This window comes from Schistocerca serialis, chromosome 2, assembly GCF_023864345.2.
Source record: "Schistocerca serialis cubense isolate TAMUIC-IGC-003099 chromosome 2, iqSchSeri2.2, whole genome shotgun sequence".
Taxonomy (NCBI): Eukaryota; Metazoa; Arthropoda; class Insecta; order Orthoptera; family Acrididae; genus Schistocerca; species Schistocerca serialis.
In genome coordinates this window covers 1122398076-1122419574 of record NC_064639.1, presented here as the reverse complement: position 1 = coordinate 1122419574, position 21499 = coordinate 1122398076, and the positions used below count along the sequence as shown (strand labels likewise).

At 51.2% G+C, this 21499-nt stretch overlaps 43 non-coding genes across 43 annotated transcripts; 14 read left to right on the top strand and 29 right to left on the bottom strand.

Moving 5' to 3' along the window:
* The first annotated feature begins 159 nt into the window (after positions 1-159).
* Trnap-agg (transfer RNA proline (anticodon AGG)) lies at positions 160-231 on the top strand. Its single transcript has one exon. It is a non-coding gene; the product is annotated as a tRNA-Pro (tRNA).
* A 194-nt stretch (positions 232-425) lies between these two features.
* Trnav-aac (transfer RNA valine (anticodon AAC)) lies at positions 426-498 on the bottom strand. Its single transcript has one exon. It is a non-coding gene; the product is annotated as a tRNA-Val (tRNA).
* A 158-nt stretch (positions 499-656) lies between these two features.
* On the bottom strand, positions 657-729 carry Trnav-cac (transfer RNA valine (anticodon CAC)). The gene has a single exon. It is a non-coding gene; the product is annotated as a tRNA-Val (tRNA).
* A 402-nt stretch (positions 730-1131) lies between these two features.
* Positions 1132-1203, top strand: Trnap-agg (transfer RNA proline (anticodon AGG)). Its single transcript has one exon. It is a non-coding gene; the product is annotated as a tRNA-Pro (tRNA).
* A 194-nt stretch (positions 1204-1397) lies between these two features.
* Positions 1398-1470, bottom strand: Trnav-aac (transfer RNA valine (anticodon AAC)). The gene has a single exon. It is a non-coding gene; the product is annotated as a tRNA-Val (tRNA).
* A 158-nt stretch (positions 1471-1628) lies between these two features.
* Trnav-cac (transfer RNA valine (anticodon CAC)) lies at positions 1629-1701 on the bottom strand. Its single transcript has one exon. It is a non-coding gene; the product is annotated as a tRNA-Val (tRNA).
* A 402-nt stretch (positions 1702-2103) lies between these two features.
* Trnap-agg (transfer RNA proline (anticodon AGG)) lies at positions 2104-2175 on the top strand. The gene has a single exon. It is a non-coding gene; the product is annotated as a tRNA-Pro (tRNA).
* Positions 2176-2369: 194 nt separating this feature from the next.
* On the bottom strand, positions 2370-2442 carry Trnav-aac (transfer RNA valine (anticodon AAC)). The gene has a single exon. It is a non-coding gene; the product is annotated as a tRNA-Val (tRNA).
* A 159-nt stretch (positions 2443-2601) lies between these two features.
* Trnav-cac (transfer RNA valine (anticodon CAC)) lies at positions 2602-2674 on the bottom strand. The gene has a single exon. It is a non-coding gene; the product is annotated as a tRNA-Val (tRNA).
* A 402-nt stretch (positions 2675-3076) lies between these two features.
* On the top strand, positions 3077-3148 carry Trnap-agg (transfer RNA proline (anticodon AGG)). The gene has a single exon. It is a non-coding gene; the product is annotated as a tRNA-Pro (tRNA).
* Positions 3149-3342: 194 nt separating this feature from the next.
* Trnav-aac (transfer RNA valine (anticodon AAC)) lies at positions 3343-3415 on the bottom strand. Its single transcript has one exon. It is a non-coding gene; the product is annotated as a tRNA-Val (tRNA).
* Positions 3416-3573: 158 nt separating this feature from the next.
* Positions 3574-3646, bottom strand: Trnav-cac (transfer RNA valine (anticodon CAC)). Its single transcript has one exon. It is a non-coding gene; the product is annotated as a tRNA-Val (tRNA).
* A 402-nt stretch (positions 3647-4048) lies between these two features.
* Trnap-agg (transfer RNA proline (anticodon AGG)) lies at positions 4049-4120 on the top strand. The gene has a single exon. It is a non-coding gene; the product is annotated as a tRNA-Pro (tRNA).
* A 194-nt stretch (positions 4121-4314) lies between these two features.
* On the bottom strand, positions 4315-4387 carry Trnav-aac (transfer RNA valine (anticodon AAC)). The gene has a single exon. It is a non-coding gene; the product is annotated as a tRNA-Val (tRNA).
* A 159-nt stretch (positions 4388-4546) lies between these two features.
* Trnav-gac (transfer RNA valine (anticodon GAC)) lies at positions 4547-4619 on the bottom strand. The gene has a single exon. It is a non-coding gene; the product is annotated as a tRNA-Val (tRNA).
* A 402-nt stretch (positions 4620-5021) lies between these two features.
* Trnah-aug (transfer RNA histidin (anticodon AUG)) lies at positions 5022-5093 on the top strand. Its single transcript has one exon. It is a non-coding gene; the product is annotated as a tRNA-His (tRNA).
* A 194-nt stretch (positions 5094-5287) lies between these two features.
* Positions 5288-5360, bottom strand: Trnav-aac (transfer RNA valine (anticodon AAC)). The gene has a single exon. It is a non-coding gene; the product is annotated as a tRNA-Val (tRNA).
* Positions 5361-5519: 159 nt separating this feature from the next.
* On the bottom strand, positions 5520-5592 carry Trnav-gac (transfer RNA valine (anticodon GAC)). Its single transcript has one exon. It is a non-coding gene; the product is annotated as a tRNA-Val (tRNA).
* Positions 5593-5994: 402 nt separating this feature from the next.
* Trnah-aug (transfer RNA histidin (anticodon AUG)) lies at positions 5995-6066 on the top strand. The gene has a single exon. It is a non-coding gene; the product is annotated as a tRNA-His (tRNA).
* A 194-nt stretch (positions 6067-6260) lies between these two features.
* On the bottom strand, positions 6261-6333 carry Trnav-aac (transfer RNA valine (anticodon AAC)). Its single transcript has one exon. It is a non-coding gene; the product is annotated as a tRNA-Val (tRNA).
* Positions 6334-6492: 159 nt separating this feature from the next.
* Positions 6493-6565, bottom strand: Trnav-gac (transfer RNA valine (anticodon GAC)). The gene has a single exon. It is a non-coding gene; the product is annotated as a tRNA-Val (tRNA).
* A 402-nt stretch (positions 6566-6967) lies between these two features.
* Positions 6968-7039, top strand: Trnap-agg (transfer RNA proline (anticodon AGG)). The gene has a single exon. It is a non-coding gene; the product is annotated as a tRNA-Pro (tRNA).
* Positions 7040-7233: 194 nt separating this feature from the next.
* On the bottom strand, positions 7234-7306 carry Trnav-aac (transfer RNA valine (anticodon AAC)). The gene has a single exon. It is a non-coding gene; the product is annotated as a tRNA-Val (tRNA).
* A 158-nt stretch (positions 7307-7464) lies between these two features.
* Positions 7465-7537, bottom strand: Trnav-cac (transfer RNA valine (anticodon CAC)). The gene has a single exon. It is a non-coding gene; the product is annotated as a tRNA-Val (tRNA).
* Positions 7538-7939: 402 nt separating this feature from the next.
* On the top strand, positions 7940-8011 carry Trnap-agg (transfer RNA proline (anticodon AGG)). Its single transcript has one exon. It is a non-coding gene; the product is annotated as a tRNA-Pro (tRNA).
* A 194-nt stretch (positions 8012-8205) lies between these two features.
* On the bottom strand, positions 8206-8278 carry Trnav-aac (transfer RNA valine (anticodon AAC)). Its single transcript has one exon. It is a non-coding gene; the product is annotated as a tRNA-Val (tRNA).
* A 158-nt stretch (positions 8279-8436) lies between these two features.
* Positions 8437-8509, bottom strand: Trnav-cac (transfer RNA valine (anticodon CAC)). The gene has a single exon. It is a non-coding gene; the product is annotated as a tRNA-Val (tRNA).
* Positions 8510-9177: 668 nt separating this feature from the next.
* On the bottom strand, positions 9178-9250 carry Trnav-aac (transfer RNA valine (anticodon AAC)). Its single transcript has one exon. It is a non-coding gene; the product is annotated as a tRNA-Val (tRNA).
* A 5512-nt stretch (positions 9251-14762) lies between these two features.
* Trnav-cac (transfer RNA valine (anticodon CAC)) lies at positions 14763-14835 on the bottom strand. Its single transcript has one exon. It is a non-coding gene; the product is annotated as a tRNA-Val (tRNA).
* Positions 14836-15237: 402 nt separating this feature from the next.
* Trnap-agg (transfer RNA proline (anticodon AGG)) lies at positions 15238-15309 on the top strand. Its single transcript has one exon. It is a non-coding gene; the product is annotated as a tRNA-Pro (tRNA).
* Positions 15310-15503: 194 nt separating this feature from the next.
* Trnav-aac (transfer RNA valine (anticodon AAC)) lies at positions 15504-15576 on the bottom strand. The gene has a single exon. It is a non-coding gene; the product is annotated as a tRNA-Val (tRNA).
* Positions 15577-15734: 158 nt separating this feature from the next.
* On the bottom strand, positions 15735-15807 carry Trnav-cac (transfer RNA valine (anticodon CAC)). Its single transcript has one exon. It is a non-coding gene; the product is annotated as a tRNA-Val (tRNA).
* Positions 15808-16209: 402 nt separating this feature from the next.
* Positions 16210-16281, top strand: Trnap-agg (transfer RNA proline (anticodon AGG)). Its single transcript has one exon. It is a non-coding gene; the product is annotated as a tRNA-Pro (tRNA).
* A 194-nt stretch (positions 16282-16475) lies between these two features.
* Positions 16476-16548, bottom strand: Trnav-aac (transfer RNA valine (anticodon AAC)). The gene has a single exon. It is a non-coding gene; the product is annotated as a tRNA-Val (tRNA).
* Positions 16549-16706: 158 nt separating this feature from the next.
* Trnav-cac (transfer RNA valine (anticodon CAC)) lies at positions 16707-16779 on the bottom strand. Its single transcript has one exon. It is a non-coding gene; the product is annotated as a tRNA-Val (tRNA).
* Positions 16780-17181: 402 nt separating this feature from the next.
* Positions 17182-17253, top strand: Trnap-agg (transfer RNA proline (anticodon AGG)). Its single transcript has one exon. It is a non-coding gene; the product is annotated as a tRNA-Pro (tRNA).
* Positions 17254-17447: 194 nt separating this feature from the next.
* On the bottom strand, positions 17448-17520 carry Trnav-aac (transfer RNA valine (anticodon AAC)). The gene has a single exon. It is a non-coding gene; the product is annotated as a tRNA-Val (tRNA).
* Positions 17521-17678: 158 nt separating this feature from the next.
* Positions 17679-17751, bottom strand: Trnav-cac (transfer RNA valine (anticodon CAC)). Its single transcript has one exon. It is a non-coding gene; the product is annotated as a tRNA-Val (tRNA).
* A 402-nt stretch (positions 17752-18153) lies between these two features.
* Positions 18154-18225, top strand: Trnap-agg (transfer RNA proline (anticodon AGG)). The gene has a single exon. It is a non-coding gene; the product is annotated as a tRNA-Pro (tRNA).
* A 194-nt stretch (positions 18226-18419) lies between these two features.
* Positions 18420-18492, bottom strand: Trnav-aac (transfer RNA valine (anticodon AAC)). Its single transcript has one exon. It is a non-coding gene; the product is annotated as a tRNA-Val (tRNA).
* A 158-nt stretch (positions 18493-18650) lies between these two features.
* On the bottom strand, positions 18651-18723 carry Trnav-cac (transfer RNA valine (anticodon CAC)). The gene has a single exon. It is a non-coding gene; the product is annotated as a tRNA-Val (tRNA).
* Positions 18724-19125: 402 nt separating this feature from the next.
* Trnap-agg (transfer RNA proline (anticodon AGG)) lies at positions 19126-19197 on the top strand. Its single transcript has one exon. It is a non-coding gene; the product is annotated as a tRNA-Pro (tRNA).
* Positions 19198-19391: 194 nt separating this feature from the next.
* On the bottom strand, positions 19392-19464 carry Trnav-aac (transfer RNA valine (anticodon AAC)). The gene has a single exon. It is a non-coding gene; the product is annotated as a tRNA-Val (tRNA).
* Between the last annotated feature and the right edge of the window lie 2035 nt (positions 19465-21499).

Genomic DNA, 21499 nt, shown 5'->3' with positions numbered 1-21499 from the left:
CGAGCCCCGCGGCAGCTCTACATGAAGGTACCAATAGCCCAGGAAGGCCGCCGACCGCGGGAATTCGCGCCGCCCCCATCCCGCAAGCGTACACGAGACTTTCAGGGCAGCCTGGACGACATCGAGGGACTGGAATAATTGGCATTCGCCGGGTCACAGGGCTCGTTGGTCTAGGGGTATGATTCCTGCTTAGGGTGCAGGAGGTCCCGGGTTCAAATCCCGGACGAGCCCTAGCGTTTTGTGCAAACTGATCGCACGTCAGTGGCTGAGTCAGCGCAACAAGCTCGCCGTCAATATCAAATGAATTTCTTATTCGATGTGAGCAATTGACACTCTGGTCCGACACGTGAAGGCGATTACGAGGGTTTCGGGTACAGATGGTAGCAGATGCATGTTAGTACGTCTTGCTTAAAGTGATGAAAAAGTGTTTCGTCCCGGGATCTAACCGGGGACCTTCTGCGTGTTAGGCAGACGTGATAACCGCTACACCACGGAAACTGCTTGTGTGCACCTTACTTCACAGACAACTTGTAGTGATGTTGCCATCGTAACTAAAAAATTCAATAAATGTGGTACTTGCAAAACGAAGGGACATGCAGCAGATCCACACACGACGTGGCTCATTGGAGGACAATACGACATAGGCAGGAAAGTACTGTTCCCGCCCGGGATCGAACCGGGGACCTTCTGCGTGTGAAGCAGACGTGATAACCGCTACACTACGGAAACGACGGACCCGAGGAGTCCATCCTTGTTCACTCGAACTTGCCTCAGACTTTCTCTCGTCCGCGAATGCACAAACGACAGTTCTTTTGTCAGCCTGGAACCCATCACAGCCGAGGGCTCAAGAAGTCTTCGGGGTGCTCGAGAGGGTGTCTGCCGTAGCACCCCTAACGAGATAGCGGCGTTTCGCGCAGTCGTTATTGCAAGTCATATCAGCAAAAGCAATCACTTTCTCAGTAGCAGGCAGTGCGAGCCCAGCGGCAGCTCTACATGAAGGTACCAATAGCCCAGGAAGGCCGCCGACCGCGGGAATTCGCGCCGCCCCCATCCCGCCAGCGTACACGAGACTTCTAGGGCACCCTGGACGACATCGAGGGACTGGAATAATTGGCATCCGCCGTGTCACAGGGCTCGTTGGTCTAGGGTTATGATTCCTGCTTAGGGTGCAGGAGGTCCCGGGTTCAAATCCCGGACGAGCCCTAGCGTTTTGTGCACACTGATCGCACGTCAGTGGCTGAGTCAGCGCAAAAAGCTCGCCGTCAATATCAAATGAATATCTTATTCGATGTGAGCAATTGACACTCGGGTCCGACGCCTGAAGGCGATTACGAGGGTTTCGGGTACAGATGGTAGCAGATGCATGTTAGTACGTCTTGCTTAAAGTGATGAAAAAGTGTTTCCGCCCGGGATCGAACCGGGGACCTTCTGCGTGTTAGGCAGACGCGATAACCGCTACACCACGGAAACAGCTTGTGTGCACTTTACTTCACAGACAACTTGTAGTGATGTTGCCATCGTAACTAAAAAATTCAATAAATGTGGTACTTGCAAAACGAAGGGACATGCAGCAGATCCACACACGACGTGGCTCATTGGAGGACAATACGACATAGGCAGGAAAGTACTGCTCCCGCCTGGGATCGAACCGGGGACCTTCTGCGTGTGAAGCAGACGTGATAACCGCTACACTACGGAAACGACGGACACGAGGAGTCCATCCTTGTTCACTCGAACTTGCCTCAGACTTTCTCTCGTCCGCGAATGCACACACGACAGTTCTTTTGTCAGCCTGGAACCCATCACAGCCGAGGGCTCAAGAAGTCTTCGGGGTGCTCGAGAGGGTGTCTGCCGTAGCACCCCTAACGAGATAGCGGCGTTTCGCGCAGTCGTTATTGCAAGTCATATCAGCAAAAGCAATCACTTTCTCAGCAGCAGGCATTGCGAGCCCAGCGGCAGCTCTACATGAAGGTACCAATAGCCCAGGAAGGCCGCCGACCGCGGGAATTCGCGCCGCCCCCATCCCGCAAGCGTACACGAGACTTTCAGGGCAGCCTGGACGACATCGAGGGACTGGAATAATTGGCATTCGCCGGGTCACAGGGCTCGTTGGTCTAGGGGTATGATTCCTGCTTAGGGTGCAGGAGGTCCCGGGTTCAAATCCCGGACGAGCCCTAGCGTTTTGTGCAAACTGATCGCACGTCAGTGGCTGAGTCAGCGCAACAAGCTCGCCGTCAATATCAAATGAATTTCTTATTCGATGTGAGCAATTGACACTCTGGTCCGACACGTGAAGGCGATTACGAGGGTTTCGGGTACAGATGGTAGCAGATGCATGTTAGTACGTCTTGCTTAAAGTGATGAAAAAGTGTTTCGTCCCGGGATCTAACCGGGGACCTTCTGCGTGTTAGGCAGACGTGATAACCGCTACACCACGGAAACTGCTTGTGTGCACCTTACTTCACAGACAACTTGTAGTGATGTTGCCATCGTAACTAAAAAAATTCAATAAATGTGGTACTTGCAAAACGAAGGGACATGCAGCAGATCCACACACGACGTGGCTCATTGGAGGACAATACGACATAGGCAGGAAAGTACTGTTCCCGCCCGGGATCGAACCGGTGACCTTCTGCGTGTGAAGCAGACGTGATAACCGCTACACTACGGAAACGACGGACCCGAGGAGTCCATCCTTGTTCACTCGAACTTGCCTCAGACTTTCTCTCGTCCGCGAATGCACAAACGACAGTTCTTTTGTCAGCCTGGAACCCATCACAGCCGAGGGCTCAAGAAGTCTTCGGGGTGCTCGAGAGGGTGTCTGCCGTAGCACCCCTAACGAGATAGCGGCGTTTCGCGCAGTCGTTATTGCAAGTCATATCAGCAAAAGCAATCACTTTCTCAGTAGCAGGCAGTGCGAGCCCAGCGGCAGCTCTACATGAAGGTACCAATAGCCCAGGAAGGACGCCGACCGCGGGAATTCGCGCCGCCCCCATCCCGCCAGCGTACACGAGACTTCTAGGGCACCCTGGACGACATCGAGGGACTGGAATAATTGGCATCCGCCGTGTCACAGGGCTCGTTGGTCTAGGGTTATGATTCCTGCTTAGGGTGCAGGAGGTCCCGGGTTCAAATCCCGGACGAGCCCTAGCGTTTTGTGCACACTGATCGCACGTCAGTGGCTGAGTCAGCGCAAAAAGCTCGCCGTCAATATCAAATGAATTTCTTATTCGATGTGAGCAATTGACACTCGGGTCCGACGCCTGAAGGCGATTACGAGGGTTTCGGGTACAGATGGTAGCAGATGCATGTTAGTACGTCTTGCTTAAAGTGATGAAAAAGTGTTTCCGCCCGGGATCGAACCGGGGACCTTCTGCGTGTTAGGCAGACGCGATAACCGCTACACCACGGAAACAGCTTGTGTGCACCTTACTTCACAGACAACTTGTAGTGATGATGCCATCGTAACTAAAAAATTCAATAAATGTGGTACTTGCAAAACGAAGGGACATGCAGCAGATCCACACACGACGTGGCTCATTGGAGGACAATACGACATAGGCAGGAAAGTACTGCTCCCGCCTGGGATCGAACCGGGGACCTTCTGCGTGTGAAGCAGACGTGATAACCGCTACACTACGGAAACGACGGACACGAGGAGTCCATCCTTGTTCACTCGAACTTGCCTCAGACTTTCTCTCGTCCGCGAATGCACACACGACAGTTCTTTTGTCAGCCTGGAACCCATCACAGCCGAGGGCTCAAGAAGTCTTCGGGGTGCTCGAGAGGGTGTCTGCCGTAGCACCCCTAACGAGATAGCGGCGTTTCGCGCAGTCGTTATTGCAAGTCATATCAGCAAAAGCAATCACTTTCTCAGCAGCAGGCATTGCGAGCCCAGCGGCAGCTCTACATGAAGGTACCAATAGCCCAGGAAGGCCGCCGACCGCGGGAATTCGCGCCGCCCCCATCCCGCAAGCGTACACGAGACTTTCAGGGCAGCCTGGACGACATCGAGGGACTGGAATAATTGGCATTCGCCGGGTCACAGGGCTCGTTGGTCTAGGGGTATGATTCCTGCTTAGGGTGCAGGAGGTCCCGGGTTCAAATCCCGGACGAGCCCTAGCGTTTTGTGCAAACTGATCGCACGTCAGTGGCTGAGTCAGCGCAACAAGCTCGCCGTCAATATCAAATGAATTTCTTATTCGATGTGAGCAATTGACACTCTGGTCCGACACGTGAAGGCGATTACGAGGGTTTCGGGTACAGATGGTAGCAGATGCATGTTAGTACGTCTTGCTTAAAGTGATGAAAAAGTGTTTCGTCCCGGGATCTAACCGGGGACCTTCTGCGTGTTAGGCAGACGTGATAACCGCTACACCACGGAAACTGCTTGTGTGCACCTTACTTCACAGACAACTTGTAGTGATGTTGCCATCGTAACTAAAAAATTCAATAAATGTGGTACTTGCAAAACGAAGGGACATGCAGCAAGATCCACACACGACGTGGCTCATTGGAGGACAATACGACATAGGCAGGAAAGTACTGTTCCCGCCCGGGATCGAACCGGGGACCTTCCGCGCGTCAAGCAGACGTGATAACCGCTACACTACGGAAACGACGGACCCGAGGAGTCCATCCTTGTTCACTCGAACTTGCCTCAGACTTTCTCTCGTCCGCGAATGCACAAACGACAGTTCTTTTGTCAGCCTGGAACCCATCACAGCCGAGGGCTCAAGAAGTCTTCGGGGTGCTCGAGAGGGTGTCTGCCGTAGCACCCCTAACGAGATAGCGGCGTTTCGCGCAGTCGTTATTGCAAGTCATATCAGCAAAAGCAATCACTTTCTCAGCAGCAGGCATTGCGAGCCCAGCGGCAGCTCTACATGAAGGTACCAATAGCCCAGGAAGGCCGCCGACCGCGGGAATTCGCGCCGCCCCCATCCCGCAAGCGTACACGAGACTTTCAGGGCAGCCTGGACGACATCGAGGGACTGGAATAATTGGCATTCGCCGGGTCACAGGGCTCGTTGGTCTAGGGGTATGATTCCTGCTTATGGTGCAGGAGGTCCCGGGTTCAAATCCCGGACGAGCCCTAGCGTTTTGTGCAAACTGATCGCACGTCAGTGGCTGAGTCAGCGCAACAAGCTCGCCGTCAATATCAAATGAATTTCTTATTCGATGTGAGCAATTGACACTCTGGTCCGACACGTGAAGGCGATTACGAGGGTTTCGGGTACAGATGGTAGCAGATGCATGTTAGTACGTCTTGCTTAAAGTGATGAAAAAGTGTTTCGTCCCGGGATCTAACCGGGGACCTTCTGCGTGTTAGGCAGACGTGATAACCGCTACACCACGGAAACTGCTTGTGTGCACCTTACTTCACAGACAACTTGTAGTGATGTTGCCATCGTAACTAAAAAATTCAATAAATGTGGTACTTGCAAAACGAAGGGACATGCAGCAAGATCCACACACGACGTGGCTCATTGGAGGACAATACGACATAGGCAGGAAAGTACTGTTCCCGCCCGGGATCGAACCGGGGACCTTCCGCGCGTCAAGCAGACGTGATAACCGCTACACTACGGAAACGACGGACCCGAGGAGTCCATCCTTGTTCACTCGAACTTGCCTCAGACTTTCTCTCGTCCGCGAATGCACAAACGACAGTTCTTTTGTCAGCCTGGAACCCATCACAGCCGAGGGCTCAAGAAGTCTTCGGGGTGCTCGAGAGGGTGTCTGCCGTAGCACCCCTAACGAGATAGCGGCGTTTCGCGCAGTCGTTATTGCAAGTCATATCAGCAAAAGCAATCACTTTCTCAGTAGCAGGCAGTGCGAGCCCAGCGGCAGCTCTACATGAAGGTACCAATAGCCCAGGAAGGCCGCCGACCGCGGGAATTCGCGCCGCCCCCATCCCGCAAGCGTACACGAGACTTTCAGGGCAGCCTGGACGACATCGAGGGACTGGAATAATTGGCATTCGCCGGGTCACAGGGCTCGTTGGTCTAGGGGTATGATTCCTGCTTATGGTGCAGGAGGTCCCGGGTTCAAATCCCGGACGAGCCCTAGCGTTTTGTGCAAACTGATCGCACGTCAGTGGCTGAGTCAGCGCAACAAGCTCGCCGTCAATATCAAATGAATTTCTTATTCGATGTGAGCAATTGACACTCTGGTCCGACACGTGAAGGCGATTACGAGGGTTTCGGGTACAGATGGTAGCAGATGCATGTTAGTACGTCTTGCTTAAAGTGATGAAAAAGTGTTTCGTCCCGGGATCTAACCGGGGACCTTCTGCGTGTTAGGCAGACGTGATAACCGCTACACCACGGAAACTGCTTGTGTGCACCTTACTTCACAGACAACTTGTAGTGATGTTGCCATCGTAACTAAAAAATTCAATAAATGTGGTACTTGCAAAACGAAGGGACATGCAGCAAGATCCACACACGACGTGGCTCATTGGAGGACAATACGACATAGGCAGGAAAGTACTGTTCCCGCCCGGGATCGAACCGGGGACCTTCCGCGCGTCAAGCAGACGTGATAACCGCTACACTACGGAAACGACGGACCCGAGGAGTCCATCCTTGTTCACTCGAACTTGCCTCAGACTTTCTCTCGTCCGCGAATGCACAAACGACAGTTCTTTTGTCAGCCTGGAACCCATCACAGCCGAGGGCTCAAGAAGTCTTCGGGGTGCTCGAGAGGGTGTCTGCCGTAGCACCCCTAACGAGATAGCGGCGTTTCGCGCAGTCGTTATTGCAAGTCATATCAGCAAAAGCAATCACTTTCTCAGTAGCAGGCAGTGCGAGCCCAGCGGCAGCTCTACATGAAGGTACCAATAGCCCAGGAAGGCCGCCGACCGCGGGAATTCGCGCCGCCCCCATCCCGCCAGCGTACACGAGACTTCTAGGGCACCCTGGACGACATCGAGGGACTGGAATAATTGGCATCCGCCGTGTCACAGGGCTCGTTGGTCTAGGGTTATGATTCCTGCCTAGGGTGCAGGAGGTCCCGGGTTCAAATCCCGGACGAGCCCTAGCGTTTTGTGCACACTGATCGCACGTCAGTGGCTGAGTCAGCGCAAAAAGCTCGCCGTCAATATCAAATGAATTTCTTATTCGATGTGAGCAATTGACACTCGGGTCCGACGCCTGAAGGCGATTACGAGGGTTTCGGGTACAGATGGTAGCAGATGCATGTTAGTACGTCTTGCTTAAAGTGATGAAAAAGTGTTTCCGCCCGGGATCGAACCGGGGACCTTCTGCGTGTTAGGCAGACGCGATAACCGCTACACCACGGAAACAGCTTGCGTGCACCTTGCTTCACAGACAACTTGTAGTGATGTTGCCATCGTAACTAAAAAATTCAATAAATGTGGTACTTGCAAAACGAAGGGACATGCAGCAGATCCACACACGACGTGGCTCATTGGAGGACAATACGACATAGGCAGGAAAGTACTGCTCCCGCCCGGGATCGAACCGGGGACCTTCTGCGTGTGAAGCAGACGTGATAACCGCTACACTACGGAAACGACGGACACGAGGAGTCCATCCTTGTTCACTCGAACTTGCCTCAGACTTTCTCTCGTCCGCGAATGCACACACGACAGTTCTTTTGTCAGCCTGGAACCCATCACAGCCGAGGGCTCAAGAAGTCTTCGGGGTGCTCGAGAGGGTGTCTGCCGTAGCACCCCTAACGAGATAGCGGCGTTTCGCGCAGTCGTTATTGCAAGTCATATCAGCAAAAGCAATCACTTTCTCAGTAGCAGGCAGTGCGAGCCCAGCGGCAGCTCTACATGAAGGTACCAATAGCCCAGGAAGGCCGCCGACCGCGGGAATTCGCGCCGCCCCCATCCCGCCAGCGTACACGAGACTTCTAGGGCACCCTGGACGACATCGAGGGACTGGAATAATTGGCATCCGCCGTGTCACAGGGCTCGTTGGTCTAGGGTTATGATTCCTGCCTAGGGTGCAGGAGGTCCCGGGTTCAAATCCCGGACGAGCCCTAGCGTTTTGTGCACACTGATCGCACGTCAGTGGCTGAGTCAGCGCAAAAAGCTCGCCGTCAATATCAAATGAATTTCTTATTCGATGTGAGCAATTGACACTCGGGTCCGACGCCTGAAGGCGATTACGAGGGTTTCGGGTACAGATGGTAGCAGATGCATGTTAGTACGTCTTGCTTAAAGTGATGAAAAAGTGTTTCCGCCCGGGATCGAACCGGGGACCTTCTGCGTGTTAGGCAGACGCGATAACCGCTACACCACGGAAACAGCTTGCGTGCACCTTGCTTCACAGACAACTTGTAGTGATGTTGCCATCGTAACTAAAAAATTCAATAAATGTGGTACTTGCAAAACGAAGGGACATGCAGCAGATCCACACACGACGTGGCTCATTGGAGGACAATACGACATAGGCAGGAAAGTACTGCTCCCGCCCGGGATCGAACCGGGGACCTTCTGCGTGTGAAGCAGACGTGATAACCGCTACACTACGGAAACGACGGACACGAGGAGTCCATCCTTGTTCACTCGAACTTGCCTCAGACTTTCTCTCGTCCGCGAATGCACACACGACAGTTCTTTTGTCAGCCTGGAACCCATCACAGCCGAGGGCTCAAGAAGTCTTCGGGGTGCTCGAGAGGGTGTCTGCCGTAGCACCCCTAACGAGATAGCGGCGTTTCGCGCAGTCGTTATTGCAAGTCATATCAGCAAAAGCAATCACTTTCTCAGCAGCAGGCATTGCGAGCCCAGCGGCAGCTCTACATGAAGGTACCAATAGCCCAGGAAGGCCGCCGACCGCGGGAATTCGCGTCGCCGCCATCCCGCCAGCGTACACGAGACATCCAGGGCACCCTAGACGACATCGAGGGACTGGAATAATTGGCATTCGCCCTGTCACAGGGCTCGTTGGTCTAGGGGTATGATTCCTGCTTAGGGTGCGGGAGGTCCCGGGTTCAAATCGCGGACGAGCCCTAGCGTTTTGTGCAAACTGATCGCACGTCAGTGGCTGAGTCAGCGCAAAAAGCTCGCCGTCAATATCAAATGAATTTCTTATTCGATGTGAGCAATTGACACTCTGGTCCGACGCGTGAAGGCGATTACGAGAGTTTCGGGTACAGATGGTAGCAGATGCATGTTAGTTTGTCTCGCTTAAAGTGATGAAAAAGTGTTTCCGCCCGTGATCGAACCGGGGACCTTCTGCGTGTTAGGCAGACGTGATAACCGCTAGACCACGGAAACTGCTTGTGTGCACTTTACTTCACAGACAACTTGTAGTGATGTTGCCATCGTAACTAAAAAATTCAATAAATGTGGTACTTTTTTTTCTTTTTTTTTTTTTTTTTTTTTTTTTTTTTTTTTTTCCCAAATTTATGGAACATGCATAACCCACTTTCTAACACTTTTGAGTGGGCGTATTGTGACTAACTATCTCTGCTATTACACTACAGGAGTGGATTATTAGTGCATGCATACTATCTAGTTTTTAAGTAGCTTTGCTTAATGGCAATTATCGGCCTCTTAGCCTCTCTGGAACGCTGCCAGAGAGTTGCCCGTCCCTAGCCACGTGGAGGCGGGCCGCTACTTCTAGAGAAACCACTCCATTTGTGTTACTCTTTTATTCCCCCCACCACCTTGCTGAACTAACTACAACTACTACCTACTCTAAGTCAAGACTTAAACAAACATAGTATATACATATATACAATTGCGCATTAGATCTTAAGCGCATTTACTCTCTCCCAAGGTAGGCTCGCTGGGCCTCCCTTGAGATTTTGTTAACCAATTTTGCGAAATTGCTGAACATTTCGCTTTCTGTTAATATTTCATTAACATTTCTAGTACGCAGAAGCTGCCTCTCCCCTGAGACAGCCTGTTCATATATTGGGCACTCGAACACTATGTGTTCTGGCGATCCTTCGTGGGCACCACAGTCACACTCCGGTGTTGGCCTTTTCCCTATTTTATGCAGGTACGTGGGATAAGGACCATGTCCTGTGAGGAAGTGAACTATGCCCTGTGAGGGCTTCATTATCTTGTTATTTAATCTTCCCCTTACTGTGGGTATAAACCCATGGACTCTACGGCCCGTACTGGATCCATCCCATTCGTCCTGCCAAATGTCAAGCACTTTCTTGCGAATGGCTTTGACACTTACCAGAGGAACGCCCATTATATCTTGTACCCTGTCGATGTTCTGTTTGCGCAGCCAATAGAAGGCTGCGTGCTGCCTTATTATTAGGTCTAATGGACATAGACCCATAATTACCAACAGTGCATCTGTTGGACTTGTGTTGAATGCTCCAATGCATCTCAACAGAACGTTCCTCTGTATTCGCCTGACAGCAGCGGCAGGCCGCACCAGAGCTAACCTGTGGGCCCACACACTGGATGCGTGCCCTACTATTGGTGCCAATATGCTATTGTGATAAATATTTATTGCCTTTGACGGCAGATGGAACCTTCTTTGTCCAATTGATATTATCTTATTGAACAAAGCTAAGGACTTTGTCGTTATTTGCTCGATATGCGGAATGAAACTCCAATTCTCATCTAAATATACCCCAAGGTAACGGGCATATCTCTGTCGTGACACTGCTTGCCCATTAATTCTGACTGTTGGGTCCCTATTTAACTTGCCTTTCAAGAGCATATATAGGGATTTTTGTGGTGCTATAGACATTTTAGTCTTCGTACACCAGTTGGTTAATAGTTCAATAACCAGTCGTGATCGGTCCTCGATCACATTGCGAGTGTCACCTTCTACTAGAATTGCGAGATCATCCGCATAAGCAACGACTCCCAGAACTGCAGTCTCTCGCTGCAGGACGTTTAACAAAGGTTCCATGTTAATATCCCAGAAAATGGGACCACACACCGATCCCTGGGGACAACCACGGGATACTCTTTTAGATACGACGGCTCCAGGAGCCGTTATCTTAGCAGTCCTTCCATCACAGTAGGCCTCCAGACAGCCATACAGCAGCTGCGGGCACCCAATCTCTCGCAGGCGAGAGAAGAGTGCCGGCCACCACAGGTTGTCGAAGGCCCCTGAGATGTCTATCATTATGCCAAGTACATACTTTGATGTCGCAGAGTGAACAATTCGGCAAACCTCATTGATCGCATCCTGGGTGGAGCGACCCTTTCGGAATCCGAACTGCCTATCACTCATACCATACAGAGTTCGATGACTCTGGAGACGGTCAGCCAGCAACTTCTCAAATGCTTTGCCCATTACATCCAGCAGACAGATAGGCCGATAGGATTTCGGCACTGTTGGATCTTTATCAGGGCCTTTCCTGATAATTACAACTTCGGCAGTTTTCCACTTTAGTGGATAATAGCCCCTTTGTAAACAGCTGTTGTAAATACGACTTAGTGCTGGGGCGACCAAGTGTGCGAGTCCCTGTAAGATCTCCACAGGGATCCCGTCAGGACCAGGCGCCTTCTTCCTTGCAAAGGTGTAGATGGTTGCTTCCACCTCCTCTGCTGAGAAAGGGCACACGTTTGTATCGTTAAGATACGGAATCGACAGCGCCTGACGTATGTCCCGCTGCTCGTGCGAGTCTTGGTCCTCAATGTCATCAGGCAATAATGTATCCAACAGCAACCTTGCTGTTTCTTCCCAATTCTTGGTCGTGTCTCCATCCCCAGCACGTAGCGTAGACAGCATCATGGGCGATCTTATTTTTTCTCGAACGATTTTGTAAGGAACTCCCCAAGGGTCTGTTCCCAGCTGATCGTTCACAAATCTTTCCCAGGATTGGCGCCTTGTAATGTCCAACTGATCCTTGTATCTCTGCTTCAGACGACGATAAATACGCAGGTGGTATTGTCGTTCGTCATGGGCAAAGCTCCTTTGGTAGTTGCTTCGCGCCCTTCTGACCGATCGTTTGAGCACAGTCAGTTCAGGGGTCCATGGGGTGGACTCCCTGCAGATGTATCTCGCTATTCGAGGTACAGCCAGTGTGATAGCCGTTTGCACGGAGCTTACCAGCTCCTCCACAGCTTCATCAATATTACCTATGTCCTCTCCGAACTCGGGAGGACTGAACACCTGCACGAGTCGGTCCCAGTCTGTCCGAGCATAATTGAAGCGTTCCACCCACTCGCCTGGCACATCCGCGATGGTCGGCGCTATATCAAATGTTATACAGTTATGATCACTGACAGTTAGATGTTCTCTTACTTGCCAGTTATGGACGTGGGGTGCTGCCCTCTCGCTTGCTAGTGTGACATCAATATTTGATGTTGCACCCGCCCTCCCTGAGTAGGTCGGGGGGTACCCAGGCAAGTTTAGCACATACATGTGCGTTTCCATTATCAAATCAACAAGCTCCGCACCCCTACCGTCCTGCACATCGCTGTGCCAGAGTGGGGACTTAGCATTAGCATCAAGAGCTACAATTATAGCCTGCCCGGCTAAAACTCTTAGTATCCAATTCAGCTGATCAAGATAAATCTTGATGTCATGTCTGAATTGGCAGTAGACGTTTACAACGTACATACTGTAAGACAGCAGATTTAGTTGTACAACTATAATATGCTCAGTACAGAACTGACTTAATATCGTAGTTTTAATAGTTTTATTCAATACTATAATTGCACTCATGGGGTTCCCACCTGAGGATACCACCTGTGCTGTTGCGGGAAAACCAGGGACTCGACCCGCACAGGAGTTCGGTTCTTGTATCAGAAGAATATCAATTCCTTCTTGTTCCGCTACCTTCCGTAGCTCATGTGCAACCATCTGGCTGCGCATGGCATTGACTTGTACCACTTTAAATATCGCCGTAATCTGTTCTTTGGACAAGTCTGTCTAAGAACATTCGGTGGGTTGGACAATCTTTAGGTCCACCACACTTACGGCCTCGTCGTCTGCATGGTACACATACTGCCGCCTTGTCCTTATTAGGACAGCCATTCTTAATATGTCCAGAGAGGCCACAATGGCCGCATATGATATCAGGTTGCGTACAGTACTTGTTTGTATGATTAATGTCCTGGCATTTAGTGCATCTCGGCACTGCCAGGTAATCTTTTATATTCAACGCAGAGTAGCCAACATACAACCGACCCGCTCTCGTTAGTAATTTCCATAAACCTGGCGAGACTTCTACCACGTGGTGTACTGTCAGTTTCTCACGTGGTCCTACTTTAAAGCGTAATTTAAACTGTTCATCGAATTCTCCTCTTGTCATGTTCATATCAAAATTTTGGGTATATATTGCGTCTACTAGATTGTCTGTTGTCATGTACGTAGGTACATCATACAGACACATCAAAGGTCGACGCTTGCGAGGAGGTTCACACTTCGCTTTATTGTTTAGTTGTTCGTTGTTCAAGATCTTTTGGCAGTCCTCTTGTGATGCTGCTTCTACTATCAGCACATTCTTTGCAGTGCGTACATTATTTATCTTTATCTTGTCTTTCTTAGGATCTATGCACTTCTCGAATACTGACTTAACAGCCTTAATGTCATCACCAGGTTTAGGTTTAATGAAGACTGTAGGAGCAACTTTCTTAATGTTGTCCTGTATGGTTTGTTTCGCTGTCGGTGCCTTGGCAACTGGGGCTCTAGCAACCGCAGCATAAGACCGGGCCGGTTGACCTCTAAGTCTTTCATTTTCTTTCTCTAATTCCGTTACCCTACCCTCTAACTGAGAGTGGGCGATTGCCCAGTTGGCTACAAAGTCCCTAATATGGTTAATAGCATAATTGCTTATCTTACCATTTTTAATGCTAGTATCCAGCAATTTCAAAAATTTCGCATGTCGCTCAGCGACAGACACATTCTCGAGGCTCGAAACTTCGCTAGTATCTAACGTATTAACACTCTCTTGATTTTCTGCCATTTTGATAATTAGAGAGTGTAAAAGTGGAGGCCCGTCTCTTGCCCCGGACCGGCCTCTCTGGCATGGGGGGAGGCTATATGCAGCTCGCTCACCGGTCCCGCCCCTTGACCAAGAGCTATTAGTAACTGAGCTGCCAGGTTTAGCACGCCGTGGGTACAGCGTACTAGTCCTCTTCAACAGCCACACCACCACAGTTTTCACCCGCTCCCTTATCGGCGAATGCCACCCACATTCCAGGAGAGCGGATTCACTCTCCGTCCTTCGCCCCCTACTAGGCCAGGTTCCCACCAAAGGCCAAAGACCCAGTCCTACTCAGGTGCCGGGCCGGTCCCCCAGACGTTCGGAGGTCTGGACCCATCTAACCTGACCGGGGACATGTCACCACGCCCCGGCTTGGCGGAGCATGCCTTGGAGTCCAAGACAAGGCGAGTGGCCTTCGCCGACTTGGGGCAGGATCCCACCACAGCAAATGCAGCTATCAGAACCAGTGTACAAGTTGTTCAGCACACTGTCGCGCCCCTACCCTTCAGTTGCCCGAAGGCTTAACAGCTCCACCTCAAGAAGGCAGGTAAGGGCACTTGAGAAGGAGAGGCTGTTTGAGACGCATCCTTCCCCACACTGCCTTTTACCAACCGAGAGCCCGCACAGCTTGAGGGCTCACAGTATGAGACAGCTGGAGCTCGAACCGGGGACCTTCTGCGTGTTAGGCAGACGTGATAACCGCTAGACCACGGAAACTGCTTGTGTGCACTTTACTTCACAGACAACTTGTAGTGATGTTGCCATCGTAACTAAAAAATTCAATAAATGTGGTACTTGCAAAACGAAGGGACATGCAGCAGATCCACACACGACGTGGCTCATTGGAGGACAATACGACATAGGCAGGAAAATACTGTTCCCGCCCGGGATCGAACCGGGGACCTTCTGCGTGTGAAGCAGACGTGATAACCGCTACACTACGGAAACGACGGACACGAGGAGTCCATCCTTGTTCACTCGAACTTGCCTCAGACTTTCTCTCGTCCGCGAATGCACACACGACAGTTCTTTTGTCAGCCTGGAACCCATCACAGCCGAGGGCTCAAGAAGTCTTCGGGGTGCTCGAGAGGGTGTCTGCCGTAGCACCCCTAACGAGATAGCGGCGTTTCGCGCAGTCGTTATTGCAAGTCATATCAGCAAAAGCAATCACTTTCTCAGCAGCAGGCATTGCGAGCCCAGCGGCAGCTCTACATGAAGGTACCAATAGCCCAGGAAGGCCGCCGACCGCGGGAATTCGCGTCGCCGCCATCCCGCCAGCGTACACGAGACATCCAGGGCACCCTAGACGACATCGAGGGACTGGAATAATTGGCATTCGCCCTGTCACAGGGCTCGTTGGTCTAGGGGTATGATTCCTGCTTAGGGTGCAGGAGGTCCCGGGTTCAAATCCCGGACGAGCCCTAGCGTTTTGTGCACACTGATCGCACGTCAGTGGCTGAGTCAGCGCAAGAAGCTCGCCGTCAATATCAAATGAATTTCTTATTCGATGTGAGCAATTGACACTCGGGTCCGACGCGTGAAGGCGATTACGAGGGTTTCGGGTACAGATGGTAGCAGATGCATGTTAGTACGTCTTGCTTAAAGTGATGAAAAAGTGTTTCCGCCCGGGATCGAACCGGGGACCTTCTGCGTGTTAGGCACACGTGATTACCGCTACACCACGGAAACTGCTTGTGTGCATCTTACTTCACAGTCAACTTGTAGTGATGTTGCCATCGTAACTAAAAAATTCAATAAATGTGGTACTTGCAAAACGAAGGGACATGCAGCAGACCCACACACGACGTGGCTCATTGGAGGACAATACGACATAGGCAGGAAAATACTGTTCCCGACCGGGATCGAACCGGGGACCTTCTGCGTGTGAAGCAGACGTGATAACCGCTACACTACGGAAACGACGGACACGAGGAGTCCATCCTTGTTCACTCGAACTTGCCTCAGACTTTCTCTCGTCCGCGAATGCACACACGACAGTTCTTTTGTCAGCCTGGAACCCATCACAGCCGAGGGCTCAAGAAGTCTTCGGGGTGCTCGAGAGGGTGTCTGCCGTAGCACCCCTAACGAGATAGCGGCGTTTCGCGCAGTCGTTATTGCAAGTCATATCAGCAAAAGCAATCACTTTCTCAGTAGCAGGCAGTGCGAGCCCAGCGGCAGCTCTACATGAAGGTACCAATAGCCCAGGAAGGCCGCCGACCGCGGGAATTCGCGCCGCCCCCATCCCGCCAGCGTACACGGGACTTCTAGGGCACCCTGGACGACATCGAGGGACTGGAATAATTGGCATTCGCTGTGTCACAGGGCTCGTTGGTCTAGGGGTATGATTCCTGCTTAGGGTGCAGGAGGTCCCGGGTTCAAATCCCGGACGAGCCCTAGCGTTTTGTGCACACTGATCGCACGTCAGTGGCTGAGTCAGCGCAAAAAGCTCGTCGTCAATATCAAATGAATTTCTTATTCGATGTGAGCAATTGACACTCGGGTCCGACGCGTGAAGGCGAATACGAGGGTTTCGGGTACAGATGGTAGCAGATGCATGTTAGTACGTCTTGCTTAAAGTGATGAAAAAGTGTTTCCGCCCGGGATCGAAGCGGGGACCTTCTGCGTGTTAGGCAGACGTGATAACCGCTACACCACGGAAACTGCTTGTGTGCACCTTACTTCACAGACAACTTGTAGTGATGTTGCCATCGTAACTAAAAAATTCAATAAATGTGGTACTTGCAAAACGAAGGGACATGCAGCAGATCCACACACGACGTGGCTCATTGGAGGACAATACGACATAGGCAGGAAAGTACTGCTCCCGCCCGGGATCGAACCGGGGACCTTCTGCGTGTGAAGCAGACGTGATAACCGCTACACTACGGAAACGACGGACACGAGGAGTCCATCCTTGTTCACTCGAACTTGCCTCAGACTTTCTCTCGTCCGCGAATGCACACACGACAGTTCTTTTGTCAGCCTGGAACCCATCACAGCCGAGGGCTCAAGAAGTCTTCGGGGTGCTCGAGAGGGTGTCTGCCGTAGCACCCCTAACGAGATAGCGGCGTTTCGCGCAGTCGTTATTGCAAGTCATATCAGCAAAAGCAATCACTTTCTCAGCAGCAGGCATTGCGAGCCCAGCGGCAGCTCTACATGAAGGTACCAATAGCCCAGGAAGGCCGCCGACCGCGGGAATTCGCGTCGCCGCCATCCCGCCAGCGTACACGAGACATCCAGGGCACCCTAGACGACATCGAGGGACTGGAATAATTGGCATTCGCCCTGTCACAGGGCTCGTTGGTCTAGGGGTATGATTCCTGCTTAGGGTGCAGGAGGTCCCGGGTTCAAATCCCGGACGAGCCCTAGCGTTTTGTGCACACTGATCGCACGTCAGTGGCTGAGTCAGCGCAAGAAGCTCGCCGTCAATATCAAATGAATTTCTTATTCGATGTGAGCAATTGACACTCGGGTCCGACGCGTGAAGGCGATTACGAGGGTTTCGGGTACAGATGGTAGCAGATGCATGTTAGTACGTCTTGCTTAAAGTGATGAAAAAGTGTTTCCGCCCGGGATCGAACCGGGGACCTTCTGCGTGTTAGGCACACGTGATTACCGCTACACCACGGAAACTGCTTGTGTGCATCTTACTTCACAGTCAACTTGTAGTGATGTTGCCATCGTAACTAAAAAATTCAATAAATGTGGTACTTGCAAAACGAAGGGACATGCAGCAGACCCACACACGACGTGGCTCATTGGAGGACAATACGACATAGGCAGGAAAATACTGTTCCCGACCGGGATCGAACCGGGGACCTTCTGCGTGTGAAGCAGACGTGATAACCGCTACACTACGGAAACGACGGACACGAGGAGTCCATCCTTGTTCACTCGAACTTGCCTCAGACTTTCTCTCGTCCGCGAATGCACACACGACAGTTCTTTTGTCAGCCTGGAACCCATCACAGCCGAGGGCTCAAGAAGTCTTCGGGGTGCTCGAGAGGGTGTCTGCCGTAGCACCCCTAACGAGATAGCGGCGTTTCGCGCAGTCGTTATTGCAAGTCATATCAGCAAAAGCAATCACTTTCTCAGTAGCAGGCAGTGCGAGCCCAGCGGCAGCTCTACATGAAGGTACCAATAGCCCAGGAAGGCCGCCGACCGCGGGAATTCGCGCCGCCCCCATCCCGCCAGCGTACACGGGACTTCTAGGGCACCCTGGACGACATCGAGGGACTGGAATAATTGGCATTCGCTGTGTCACAGGGCTCGTTGGTCTAGGGGTATGATTCCTGCTTAGGGTGCAGGAGGTCCCGGGTTCAAATCCCGGACGAGCCCTAGCGTTTTGTGCACACTGATCGCACGTCAGTGGCTGAGTCAGCGCAAAAAGCTCGTCGTCAATATCAAATGAATTTCTTATTCGATGTGAGCAATTGACACTCGGGTCCGACGCGTGAAGGCGAATACGAGGGTTTCGGGTACAGATGGTAGCAGATGCATGTTAGTACGTCTTGCTTAAAGTGATGAAAAAGTGTTTCCGCCCGGGATCGAAGCGGGGACCTTCTGCGTGTTAGGCAGACGTGATAACCGCTACACCACGGAAACTGCTTGTGTGCACCTTACTTCACAGACAACTTGTAGTGATGTTGCCATCGTAACTAAAAAATTCAATAAATGTGGTACTTGCAAAACGAAGGGACATGCAGCAGATCCACACACGACGTGGCTCATTGGAGGACAATACGACATAGGCAGGAAAGTACTGCTCCCGCCCGGGATCGAACCGGGGACCTTCTGCGTGTGAAGCAGACGTGATAACCGCTACACTACGGAAACGACGGACACGAGGAGTCCATCCTTGTTCACTCGAACTTGCCTCAGACTTTCTCTCGTCCGCGAATGCACACACGACAGTTCTTTTGTCAGCCTGGAACCCATCACAGCCGAGGGCTCAAGAAGTCTTCGGGGTGCTCGAGAGGGTGTCTGCCGTAGCACCCCTAACGAGATAGCGGCGTTTCGCGCAGTCGTTATTGCAAGTCATATCAGCAAAAGCAATCACTTTCTCAGCAGCAGGCATTGCGAGCCCAGCGGCAGCTCTACATGAAGGTACCAATAGCCCAGGAAGGCCGCCGACCGCGGGAATTCGCGTCGCCGCCATCCCGCCAGCGTACACGAGACATCCAGGGCACCCTAGACGACATCGAGGGACTGGAATAATTGGCATTCGCCCTGTCACAGGGCTCGTTGGTCTAGGGGTATGATTCCTGCTTAGGGTGCGGGAGGTCCCGGGTTCAAATCCCGGACGAGCCCTAGCGTTTTGTGCAAACTGATCGCACGTCAGTGGCTGAGTCAGCGCAAAAAGCTCGCCGTCAATATCAAATGAATTTCTTATTCGATGTGAGCAATTGACACTCTGGTCCGACGCGTGAAGGCGATTACGAGAGTTTCGGGTACAGATGGTAGCAGATGCATGTTAGTTTGTCTCGCTTAAAGTGATGAAAAAGTGTTTCCGCCCGTGATCGAACCGGGGACCTTCTGCGTGTTAGGCAGACGTGATAACCGCTAGACCACGGAAACTGCTTGTGTGCACTTTACTTCACAGACAACTTGTAGTGATGTTGCCATCGTAACTAAAAAATTCAATAAATGTGGTACTTTTTTTTTTTTTTTTTTTTTTTTTTTTTTTCCCAAATTTATGGAACATGCATAACCCACTTTCTAACACTTTTGAGTGGGCGTATTGTGACTAACTATCTCTGCTATTACACTACAGGAGTGGATTATTAGTGCATGCATACTATCTAGTTTTTAAGTAGCTTTGCTTAATGGCAATTATCGGCCTCTTAGCCTCTCTGGAACGCTGCCAGAGAGTTGCCCGTCCCTAGCCACGTGGAGGCGGGCCGCTACTTCTAGAGAAACCACTCCATTTGTGTTACTCTTTTATTCCCCCCACCACCTTGCTGAACTAACTACAACTACTACCTACTCTAAGTCAAGACTTAAACAAACATAGTATATACATATATACAATTGCGCATTAGATCTTAAGCGCATTTACTCTCTCCCAAGGTAGGCTCGCTGGGCCTCCCTTGAGATTTTGTTAACCAATTTTGCGAAATTGCTGAACATTTCGCTTTCTGTTAATATTTCATTAACATTTCTAGTACGCAGAAGCTGCCTCTCCCCTGAGACAGCCTGTTCATATATTGGGCACTCGAACACTATGTGTTCTGGCGATCCTTCGTGGGCACCACAGTCACACTCCGGTGTTGGCCTTTTCCCTATTTTATGCAGGTACGTGGGATAAGGACCATGTCCTGTGAGGAAGTGAACTATGCCCTGTGAGGGCTTCATTATCTTGTTATTTAATCTTCCCCTTACTGTGGGTATAAACCCATGGACTCTACGGCCCGTACTGGATCCATCCCATTCGTCCTGCCAAATGTCAAGCACTTTCTTGCGAATGGCTTTGACACTTACCAGAGGAACGCCCATTATATCTTGTACCCTGTCGATGTTCTGTTTGCGCAGCCAATAGAAGGCTGCGTGCTGCCTTATTATTAGGTCTAATGGACATAGACCCATAATTACCAACAGTGCATCTGTTGGACTTGTGTTGAATGCTCCAATGCATCTCAACAGAACGTTCCTCTGTATTCGCCTGACAGCAGCGGCAGGCCGCACCAGAGCTAACCTGTGGGCCCACACACTGGATGCGTGCCCTACTATTGGTGCCAATATGCTATTGTGATAAATATTTATTGCCTTTGACGGCAGATGGAACCTTCTTTGTCCAATTGATATTATCTTATTGAACAAAGCTAAGGACTTTGTCGTTATTTGCTCGATATGCGGAATGAAACTCCAATTCTCATCTAAATATACCCCAAGGTAACGGGCATATCTCTGTCGTGACACTGCTTGCCCATTAATTCTGACTGTTGGGTCCCTATTTAACTTGCCTTTCAAGAGCATATATAGGGATTTTTGTGGTGCTATAGACATTTTAGTCTTCGTACACCAGTTGGTTAATAGTTCAATAACCAGTCGTGATCGGTCCTCGATCACATTGCGAGTGTCACCTTCTACTAGAATTGCGAGATCATCCGCATAAGCAACGACTCCCAGAACTGCAGTCTCTCGCTGCAGGACGTTTAACAAAGGTTCCATGTTAATATCCCAGAAAATGGGACCACACACCGATCCCTGGGGACAACCACGGGATACTCTTTTAGATACGACGGCTCCAGGAGCCGTTATCTTAGCAGTCCTTCCATCACAGTAGGCCTCCAGACAGCCATACAGCAGCTGCGGGCACCCAATCTCTCGCAGGCGAGAGAAGAGTGCCGGCCACCACAGGTTGTCGAAGGCCCCTGAGATGTCTATCATTATGCCAAGTACATACTTTGATGTCGCAGAGTGAACAATTCGGCAAACCTCATTGATCGCATCCTGGGTGGAGCGACCCTTTCGGAATCCGAACTGCCTATCACTCATACCATACAGAGTTCGATGACTCTGGAGACGGTCAGCCAGCAACTTCTCAAATGCTTTGCCCATTACATCCAGCAGACAGATAGGCCGATAGGATTTCGGCACTGTTGGATCTTTA